Source organism: Chiloscyllium plagiosum, chromosome 32, assembly GCF_004010195.1.
Source record: "Chiloscyllium plagiosum isolate BGI_BamShark_2017 chromosome 32, ASM401019v2, whole genome shotgun sequence".
In the NCBI taxonomy this organism is placed as follows: Eukaryota; Metazoa; Chordata; class Chondrichthyes; order Orectolobiformes; family Hemiscylliidae; genus Chiloscyllium; species Chiloscyllium plagiosum.
In genome coordinates, this window is record NC_057741.1 from 21,437,630 (window position 1) to 21,449,516 (window position 11,887).

Sequence of the window (11,887 nt, forward strand, 5' to 3'; positions counted from 1 at the left end):
TGCCCATCTCTATAACTGAAATGGTGCTCTGTTGTTGCCTCAATGGTCATTGAAATGCCTGGAAAATCAATGCTGCAATTACTAAGATTGACAGTCAGCTTATACAGGGCACCATTAGCTAGAGGACTGTGTACAAGTTCATTTATCTTACTATTGAGGCAATGGTGGCGTTGTAGAAAATACAGAGTGGGACAGCTGAACTGTCAGTAGGAATTGTATTGCTAGTTGTCAACAGCAAGGTGGTCAGACAAGATGGCAGCTATCAACACAGATGACGGTGACATCACACCACCAGACAGAGCTGTACATACAAGATATTTTACAATGATCAACTCTATCCAAACGGACAATGTCCCACCTTGGATTACAGCATCAGGCTGAAAGATGACCATCTCTGACTGTCTGAGACTGATCTCAAGGCAGGATAAGGTGGGGGAATAATCCTCAGGCCTTATTTCATATATTCCAACACTGAGCTCCAACAGTCTCCTGAAGTGGGCGGGGGGGAATTGGGGAAATTCGGACAGTTCATAGCTGCTCAGACTGGGATCTTGTGCGTCAATTTACTCCATATTTTCAAAGGCAGTCCCTTGCTGACTCACCTTCATTTCCACTCTGTATGTGTTTCCCTCTTTCAGGGCACTTTATCATGCAATGTGATCCCATAAACAGCACTATCTTTGTCTTTAGCGATGGTATGTTTCCACACCTACACAGTCCCTGCACCACTAATGACATTGTTGATAAATACAACCATTGTATTAATACCAGAAGCAGTTTTTAGGAACATAGACAAGGGAGGACTGAATACCATAGTACAGTAAGCTGATGAACAATTATTAACTATTCACACTATGTGCAGAGGTAAGTTTAAGGTGGATTTCTTTCATCAGGCCCCAGAACAACGTGCTGTGACACCATTGATGAGGAATCTACCTATTACCTAATGGCAATTAATCCCAAATAATACACAGTTTATATGCTTTAATTCTGGAGGAAAACTGAAAGGAACTGGGAATCAAATAATGGATAAATATTTTGCTTTTTTAAACTAGATAAGCAAAAATGCATCCTTTGTAAAATGTTAATTATGACTGAAAAATAAAATTACAACTAACTTTCAACTGAGTAATTCCCAAGAATGTGATTTAATTAGCAGTCATGAAAATAGTTACATTCACACCATAGCAGCAGTAAGTATTCTCTAAAACATCAAGCAGCAGATGAAGCAATGAACTGGTGTAAATGTAGAAGGGAATTGTTCATTTTTTAAAAGCAGTTATGTGTCATATGACTGAATGTTAAATTCATTTGATGATAAGGCTCTACTACTGCTACAATTGAGAATTGAAATCTGTTTGGGGGAGAATACAACATGGGAAGCATGGCAATATGGGATATGCAGGAAAAACACATTCCTACCGTAGGAGGACACCACCAAGAAAATGTGCACGGAAGAAAGAAAGCAAAGTTACTGAACGAGGATTATGAACGTGTGGTAACCACAGAATGCATGTGTATTTAAGTCTTGATTAAAGGTTAGGTTCAAAACATACTATTGATAAATCTTGAGAATGGTACAAATAGAGCTTTTTATTCGAAGGGGAAGAGTCCGAAACATATTAAAATTCCAGGCATTGAGAAATATGCAAAAATATTGATAAGTAGTAACAGGACATGTAAATTAAGACAGATAACAGATGATTTTTTTTAAACAAATGAAACTACCTGGTTAAAAGATCCAATGACATATGAAACATTTTTTGCTTCAGATTTCAAGCATGAGGGTGAATCATCTCCCTTTGCAGCTAAAGTGCAAGGGACAAGGGAGTTTCACAGAATCCTGTCTGTCACAAAGTTAAAAATCACACAACACCAGGTTATAGTCCAACAGGTTTAATTGGAAGCACACTAGCTTTCAGAGCGACGCTCCTTCATCAGGTGATAGCTGAGATGAAGTTTTCTCATACAATCTTTCACTTTTCACCTGATTAATTCTTCAACCGAGCTGCTGGGAGAGATTCATGGCCAGAGATCCTTCCAGTTGACTCACCTCAGGTGCTATATTGAAAAGCCCAGTTGCACATCACTTCAGTCACTGCAAGGCCAAGAACTGCCCTGAAACTGCAGTGCTTGACCAAAATAATGTCTCAGAGAAAAGGAAAACTAGCTCCCCTGCTTGAAGACAGATATCTCTGGGAGGTGCCAGTGGATAGGTTTGTGGAAAGGAGAGTGATCCTTTACCCTGCTGACCTCCTAAAGGAACCTAACCAACAGTCCCAGGCAGTATGGATACAAATATCAACAAGGTTGTATGTATCCATGACTTCCAAAAGAAGGTCAATAATTTTTTGCACTCTGCAAAGTTAGGTGTCACAATCTTCTCTCAGCTACCCCATATTCCACTGGTTCTTATACAGCCCAATAAAAGGACTACAGCTCTCAGTATTGCATGCTCGACGTCCATTCGAAGGCTCTCACCCACCTCAACCTGCCAAAGCTCCAACTCATCCATGCTGCTCACTCACCAGGGGACACCTCACCAACTCTCTGACTCCTACATCAGCGCTAAACCTCTCTCTCAGCCACTTCCATCAGAGTCAGTCCCTCCCTTTGTCTCATTGCAGGAAAAACTGGCCCATTACCAATCTAAAAGAGCCAAGACTAACTTGGGATGGCAAACATCCATCTCCTTCTCTGATTGGCTGGGGAAGAGCTGTCATGTGATGATTGAGAGTCATCAATGGGAATCCAACGCCTTAAGCTTCATTGTACTGGGCTGCACTGTTCACACACTACCATCAGATATAACACATCCTTAATCTGCACAATCTGCTGTGCGTCTTTCACAATTGATTCCCATCTCCCTTCTAACACAGACAAGAGCAGGACACTCTGAACATCCACAAAGATGCCAATGCCTCAGCTTCACCTCAGACAATGAAGCCACTCCACCATCAGAGGATGCATTGACAATGCTACCATCTCCAGATTCCAAAGTCTTTCCTCTCATTGGGCACTCCTTAATTAGACTTGAGAGCAAAGTTAGCTCGTGACTGAGACAACTCTGCAACTAGTTGGGATGAAATAACCCAAGTCTTGAACATTTTGGACCGCTGGAAGCCAGACTCCTGCTAAGCTCTAGGCAGAATGTGAGCTCATGTCCATAGCAATTAATGATTTGGTCAACCCTGCAAAGACACTCAGTTAGATGGAACAAAGGATTGAGGAGTGGGACAATATTCTGAGTAGTATACTGGCTCTAGCACGCATGTGCTTGGCTGTCTCCATCAATAGCTGGTAGCTACCATGGAGACTCTGACAAATCCTCTAACACAATGCCTTATTAGTGCACAGAATCTCAATGACTGTTGCCTTCTCCCTAATTAGAGAATTAGATAATCTTTTGTGTGGATAATTTAAACTGGGATCACCCAATAATATCAAATGTACAAGTATACATGAAGACTGAGGCAGCTATTTAACCAACAGAAAAAATAGTCAAAGGCCTCAAAAATAACATGATTCACAACTTTTGCACTAAAGCTGGGGCTGGTTGCCAGATTAGTAACAAAATTTGAAACAATTCAATGAAGTGAAAGAGTTTGGTACACTTGTCTTTATTGGTCAGTGCATTGAGTAAAGGAGTTGGGAGGTCATTTTATGACTGTACAGGACATTGGTTCAGCCAGTTTTGGAATTCTGTGTTCAATTCTGGTCTTCCTGCTATAAGAAGGATGTTGTGAAACTTGGAAGAGTTCAGAAAAGACTTACAAGGATGTTGCCAGGGTTGGAGGATTTGAGCTATAAGACAGGCTGAATAGGCTGGAGCTGTTTTCCATGGAGTGTTGGAGCTGAGGGGTGACCTTATAGAGGTTTATAAAATCTTGAGGGGCAAATCTTAGGAGGACTTATACACTTAATGGTAAGGTCCTAGGGAGTATTGCTGAACAAAGAGACCTTGGAGTGCAGCTTCATAGCTCTTTGAAAGTGGAGTCGCAGGTAGATAGGATAGTGAAAAAGGAGTTTGGTATGCTTTCCTTTATTGGTCAGAGTGTTGAGTACAGGAGTTAGGAGGTCATATTGCCACTATACAGGACATTGGTTAGGCCACTTTTGAAATATTGCGTGCAATTCTGGTCTCCTTCCTATCGGAAGGATGTTATGAAACTTGAAAGGGTTCAGAAAAGATTTACAAGGATGTTGCCAAGGTTGGAGGATCTGAGCTACAGGGAGAGGCTGAGTAGGCTGGGGCTGTTTCCCCTGGAGTGTCGGAGGCTGAGGGGTGATCTTCTAGAGGTTTATAAAATTATGAGGGGCATGGATAGAATAAATAGACAAAGTCTTTTCCCTGGGGTGGGGGAGTCCAGAACTAGAGGGCATAGGTTTAGGTGAGAGGGGAAAGATATAAAAGGGACCTAAGGGCAACATTTTCATGCAGAGGGTTGTGCGTGTATGAAATGAGCGACCGGGGAAGTGGTGGAGGCTGGTGCAATTGCAGCACTTAAAAGGCATCTCAATGGGTATATAAATATGAATGATTTTGAGGAATATGGGCCAAGTGCTAGCAAATGGAACCAGATTAGGTTAGAATATCTGGTTGGCATGTACAAATTGGACTTAAGGGTTTATTTTCATGTTGTATATCTCTATGACTGTATGACTCTATGAATTGTGTGAATTGCCAATGTCTTTTTGCCAGGATAGGGGAGTCCAAAACTAAAGGACAAAGCCTCAAGGTCAGAGGGAAAAGATTTAAGAGGGACCTGAGGAGCAATTTTTCCATGTCGAGGATGATGCGTATATGAAATGAGCTGCCAGAGGAAGTTGTGGAAGCTAGTAAAAGGAATCTGGATGGATATATGTATAGGACAGGTTTAGAGGGATATGGGCCAAATGCTGGCAAATGGAACTAGATTAATTTAGGATATCTAAATTATGTCAGCATGGGTGGGTTGGACTGAAGGGTCTGTAAGTCTAAACTCAGCTCATTCATTCAGTAAGTTGGTGGAAACTGGGTTCACTCTGGCCTTTTGAGCTCTGCATAGCTTCGTTAGGCTCTCATGAATGACCATCCTGGTCCTGAACTGCAACGTCATCATCTTTAGAAGATTGCTGTCAATTCCCCATTTCTTCTTCATCCAGGTCATCCCGCTACAACCACCACCACCAAACCCCACCACCAACAAACCCCACCCCCACCCCAGCCCACTTTGGCTGGCACAGGATTTCTGAAGTATACTACAAGGCCCTGCCAGAATGATCCAGGCATTGAAACCTCATCTTAAGGAAGCCTAAGATCTGTTCCATTATAGCATTTGTTGAAGTGTGAGTAGCATTTCATCTTCATGCTGCATGAGTCTGAGGGCTTCATAAAGGTTTCATTAGGAAGTTTGGAAAGAATAACCCTTTTCTCCCAGTAGCAAAATAGACCAAGGATCTTTGCAGGAACCTAGAAGTTTACTCGTTTATAAAAGTCAGTGACAGCTTCCAGGATATCTAACACACACCTTGAGCATTTCTCAATCGTTATATATAATTTGACCATTCGTTGGAGGGCAAGCATTTTTGTTGTCATACTCTGCAGGTTGGGGGCAGGTCACTCTCAAAGTAAGACGGGTGCAGTCAGTAACTCCCTCCAGCTGGGGTAAGGCAATAATGGTGGAGAATCCCACTATCTGAGTGGTTGGACTCTGTTGGAAAGCATTGTTCTGCAGAAAATGGCATCAGTGACATGCCAGATATCATCATTAATGGATCGAGGATTGGGGAATGTTGGTATGTTGGAGGCTGAGGGGGTGACCTTTTAGAGGTTTATAAAATCTTGAGGGGCAAATCTTAGGAGGACTTATATACTTAATGTATACAGGTCCTGCATTGCTTTGTTAAATTCATAGCTGACTGTAACTTTGTCGACCAAGGGAGACGGGATTGCTACCTCGCTCTTCTGAGCACAGGTTCCCCTCCAGCAGATTGCAAAGTTCAATGATGATGCTGGGAGAGTACATCCTGAACCCAACCTCTGCACGATCCTTCAAATGGTTGGAGAACATGGCAATGAGGCCTGTAGACGTGGGATCTCATCTCTCTCTTCCATCTGTTGCTTGTCCCCCTGAAGGCTGTGTAGCAGCTACTACGGGTTTCTGTTCTTGCTGGCCTCAGTGACGATGTGCTAGTCACTTTCACCTTCTGACTTCAGAAATGCATCCCAAGCAGAGTGAGTGAGCACTAAATGATCAAGTTGGTAGCTGTAAGATCTGTATGCCCATGACGAAAGCAGATTCAGTAGAATGCAACAAAAATAAATCTATGGGTTAGGTGATCCAAATTAACATGTTAATATATATAAAGCAGACATCAATCAGTAAATATATACATTAAACAGCAAATATATATTAAGAAGTGGTTATCTGTATATAGCAGTAAATATATATTAGCTAAAGATGTATAGTAACAACCTATAATTTACTTTTGATATATTAGAACCATATGCAAACCAATTAATGAATCTATTAGCACTACTTTAGATATATTGGCTTTAGATACTTTAGATATATTAACTTAAATTACTTTAGACATGCTCAACATGTCTAACAACCTGTCTCACTGCCTTCTGCCCATCAGGAACTCTGCTTTACAATGGCTCATCTAGAAAACTTGGCATTGGTTGCAATCTCAGTCTGAAATAGAGTCCTGCAAAGTCCCTGATATTAATATTACTTTGGGTGCTTTCAGTACTTTTCTAGACATTCTATTGTGCAGAAAACCATCCTCCAGATGGTGGTGGTTCCCCAACAGCTAAAACAACAGTCTTGAACTAAACCAATAACTTTCCACTCATCTTCAATTGCTCATTGCTATGTCCAATTAACCCTTAACAACCCTGACAAAGAGCTGAAGTGGTTTCTGAGGTGGACTGAGAGCAGATGTAATGATGTGCTCAGGCTGGTGGTTTGCTGATGCCAACTTGTGTGAATGAGGGTCAGAGACAATAGTGGCTGTGCCAGGTGCAGGGATGCAAGAAGCAGTTGCTTGGCAACAAGGTCAAAGATTTGGCGATCTGCAGCCACCAGGTACCCACTCTCATTTAGTTGTCAAAAGAATTTGCACCATCTAGTTTCTAGGTGAATTAGAAGGTGGGTGTAAATAGTATGAATTAGAGTTTTAATGCAATGCAAATGCATGCAAATAAGATCGTTGCCACTCAAGAATGAGATTCTGAACTTGAGGGGTAGATCTTTCCTGACACTGAAAATCTAACACCTTGCTTACTTTCTTCCTTAGTGCTGTACTAGGGAGTGGAAAATTCTGCCCATTATTTTATTTCTATTCCACATTTTCTTTTTATTTTGGCAACAATTTGAACTTTATCTTAAATACAACGGCCAGAAGAAGGCAAAAAAAACCATCCATTTGATGTAATGCTTTAAGGGATAGAGTTTGCGGATCAAAACTTCATTGAGCACATTTGCGGAATTTACTTGAGGTTACTCACTATAAGGTGACACAATAAGTGTAACTTTTTCTGTATCTAATTAACCTCTAATTAACCACATTAAACAATTACAATGCCCCTTATCTTGCATTTACTTCCATTAAAGCAGTAAAATTAGATTTTTTTTGCTGGTTTATTTTATATAGGAAGCTCTCTTGGGCAGAAGTTATCAACCAGTGTTCTAGTGATGTTGAACAGTTTGAATAATGTATTAATTTTCTATGACATAATTGTACATGCAATTTTGATGTTATTAATATCCTGGTACAAGGTACTCAGAGAGATCTCTTATGGGATGAAAGCTGGTGATTTGTTTTAAAGTAATATTGTAGGGGAATCGGCTGCTCCCCACTGACAGCCTGTTTAATTCCAAGCGATCTAACCTAATGTGTCACATTAACAACATTGACATTCTGTTGGTGCTACACTGGAGCCCGCTCCATATGTTGTTCATCTGTGTTTCGACAATGTGCTCAAGGCTGTTTTTATTTAACTTGTGTCATGCATTCCTGAGCAGGGCCTGAGTAAATCAGTGCAGAGCCAACAGATGAATCACACTTAAAATCATCAATTGGGCATTTGATAAAGCGATTCTGTTTTCTGCAAAGCCATCTCTCCCTTCGTGACTCTAATTTTCCTTCAGGAGATTATTCTTTACTCAAGAGAGATTCCGCTCAACTTTTCTGGGACAAGTAAGCTATATGGAACAATTCATAAGCATACAACCATCTAAATTAGGAAGAAGTGTAGACTATTTAATTGCTCAAGCCTGTTCTGCCTCAGTTTCACAATCCTACGCACCCCAATAAGCTTTAACTACCTTGCCTAACAAGAATGTATCTACTGCGTAAAAATATTCAAATAATCTGCTTCTAGCACCTTTTCAGGAAAGAGGTTCCAAAGATTCACAACCGTCTGTGAGAAATAAATTCTTCTTTTCTTTTTCTTAAATTGATGACCTCTTATTTTTAATCAGTGGCTGCTAGTTCTAGATTCTTCCACAAAATTAAACGTTCTTTCCACATGCACTATGTCATGAAACCCCTCAGGATCTTATAAGTTTCAGTCAGGTAGGCTCCTATTCTTCTAAACTCCATTGAAGTTTAGAAGTCTAGCCTCTCCAACCTTTCCTTTAACAACAGGCTGCCCATACTAGGTTAGGCCTAATAAACCTTCCCTGAACTGCTTCCAAGTATTGGAAACCAGTACTGCACTCAGTACTCCAGACGGAGTGTTGCTCAAAGTCTCATTTAAATAAAGCATAACATTTCCACTTTTGTACTCAATTCTCCTGGGCGGCACGGTGGCACAGTGGTTAGCATTGCTGCCTCACAGCGCCAGTAGACCTGGGTTCAATTCCCGCCTCAGGCGACTGACTGTGTGGAGTTTGCACGTTCTCCCCGTGTCTGCGTGGGTTTCCTCTGGATGCTCCGGTTTCCTCCCACAGTCCAAAGATGTGCAGGTCAGGTGAATTGGCCATACTAAATTGCCTGTAGTATTAGGTAAGGGGTTAAATATAGGGGTATGGGTGGGTTGTGCTTTGGTGGGTAGGTGTGGACTTGTTGGGCCGACGGGCCTGTTTCCACACTGTAATGTAATGTAATCTAATCTAATCCTTGCATAATACCACAACATCCTCTTAGCTTTCCTAATTATTTTGCAGTCCTGCACATGAACCTTTTGCGGTTCATGGACTAGAATGCTCAGAATTCCTCTCTAACCCAGAGATCTGTAATCTCTCATCATTAAAGTAATATACTATGGACAATTTCACATTTTCCCACACAATACTTCATTTGTCAAGTCTGTGCCACTCAACCAATCTATCTGTGTCCCTTTCCAATGTATTGATATTTACTTCCCAACATACTTTTCTATTATATTCAAGATCTATGATTGGCTTCAGAACGTGCTATTCTAAGAAACTATCATAAAAACATTCTGTGAACTCAATATCTGTGCTACCTTTCCCCACCTATTTTTTCAGTCTATATGTAGATTAAAATCTCTAATGATCATTGTTGTACTTTTCTAGAAGTTACAATTATTCCTTTCTTTATTCTCTGTGCTACTTTGACATAACTGTAACCTGGCAGATATACCATTCCCATAAGGAGCAAAAGGATCTTTTTTGGAAGTGTCAGACTTGGTTTGCCATTTGAGGAAAACATTGTTGTTTTGGGATGGTAAGGTCACTGAGTGCAGTTGACAGCGTGGGAAAGCCTGGGACCTTGGCAACTGAGAATATTGTAAGGGCCAACCTCTGTTTTAGGATGAATCTCTCTTTAATATTTATTGTTAGATGCTTTTATCATTGGGCATTTATGTTTTGGTGTTTAAGTTACATTTAAAATTAAATGTTTTACTTGGGCTTAAACAAAGAAGCTCACAGGTGTACTGTAGTTGGTTATTAGCTAGTAAAACCAGCTAGGTAAACTAGTTATAGGGGCAGACAATCAGACATGTACAGCACAGACCCTTCATTCCAACTCATCTATGCAAACCAGATATCCTAAATAAATCTAGTTCCATTTGCCAGCATTTAGCCTTTATCTCTCTAAACTTTTCTATTTCTGTACAAATCCAGATGCCTTTCAAATGTTGTAATTGTACCAGCCTCCATCACTTCCTCTGGCAGCTCATTCCATACACGCTCCACCCTCTGCATGAAAAGAGTGCTCCTTAGGTCCGTTTTAAATCTTTTCCACTCACATGAAACCCATACGTTCTGGTTTTAGACACCCTTACCCTGGGGAAAAGAGCTTGACTATTCATCATATCCATGCCCCTCATGATTTTATAAGCTTTTTAAAGTCATTCCTTAGATTAGATTCTCTACAGTATGGAAGCAGACCCATCAACCCAACAAGTCCACACCAACCGTCCGAAAAGCAACCCACCCAGACCCACTGCCCTACATTTACCCCTGACTAATGCACTTATCACTATGGGCAATTTAGCAATGGCCAATTCACCTGACCAGCACATCTTTGGATTGTGGGAGGAAACCCACACAGACAGTCACCTGAGGCAGGGATCAAACCCAGGTGCCTGGCGCTGTAAAGCAGCAGTGCTAACCACTGAGCAACCGTGCCACACCATAGCCGCTGATGCTCCAGGGAAAACAGCCCCAGCATATTCAGCCTCTCCTTATAGCTCAAATTTCCAACACTAGCAACATCCTTGTAAATCTTTTCTGAGCCCCTTCAGGTTTCACAACATCTTTCCTACAGCAGTGAGACCAGAATTGAATGCAGTATACCAAACTTGGCCTAATCAATGTTCTGTAAAGTCGTAACATGCCCTCCCAACTCCTATACTCAATGCTCTTGATCAATAGCAGAGCAGAGCTGACTCAACTAATTCACATGCAATTAAAAAATACTGCATCTGTAGAATGCAGCGCGAGTTAATTACGGTTAGCACAGAATTAAAGGTTTGGGAGTTTGGTAGTCAGGGAAAGAGGTGTACCTCTTTACTTTACTTTACCTTTTTTGAAGAGCATCATTTCAGCTCCTGGAGCCAGCCTGTGCTCAGTTTGAACAGTGAAAAATAAGGGTGATGTTATAAGAATTTGATAAGCTGATTAGCCACTAAGCGCATAGGCAAATCTCTCAGTTTTAAGTCATATAAACATTTAATAGATACAATAAAATTGTGATAAAGAACAACAATTAATTTTACATAACTCATTAAATTAAGAAATTATGTGGTAATTAATTACAGACAAATGAGAGACAGGCATTATGTCACAGCTGTGGAACATGATGGCGTCTGGACCGATAAGTGATCCAGAGAAAACACATTTGTGGCAATGTCTAAAACTCAGAGGTACTGAATTGTAGGCCAAGTTGAAGACATTGAGATTTACCAGGGAGGAGGAAATGTTCCTGGGCACTTTGTCCAGAAAATCCTCACTACATTTCCGTCTGTCATAAAGGACAGGAGGATGTGACCAGGGAAGGGTTTGGAGAATACTGTAGTGTAGGAACCTCAGCCCTTGTAATTATCCAACAAATTCATGTTGGTCACCTGTGTGATGAAAGCAAAGATTGTCAAGCAGCTGAGACTGAGCAAGGCACTTTGGTTCAGGCCATCTTTGAAGTGGGGCAAGTGGAAAGGAATGTAGGGGATAGTATAGTGAGGGAGTAGACTCTGTAGATCCAGGAAGGTGCATTGTCTACCTGCTACCAGGGTTTGGGACATCGGCTCAGGGCTGGACAGCAACTTTGAGTGGGAGGGGGAAGATCCAATTATAAAGTCATAGAATCACACAGCACAGAAACAGACCCTTCAGTCCAACTTGTCTGCACCAACCAGACATTCCAATCTTACCTAGTCCCATTTGCCAACATTTTGGCCTATATCCCTCTAAACCCTTCTTATTTATAT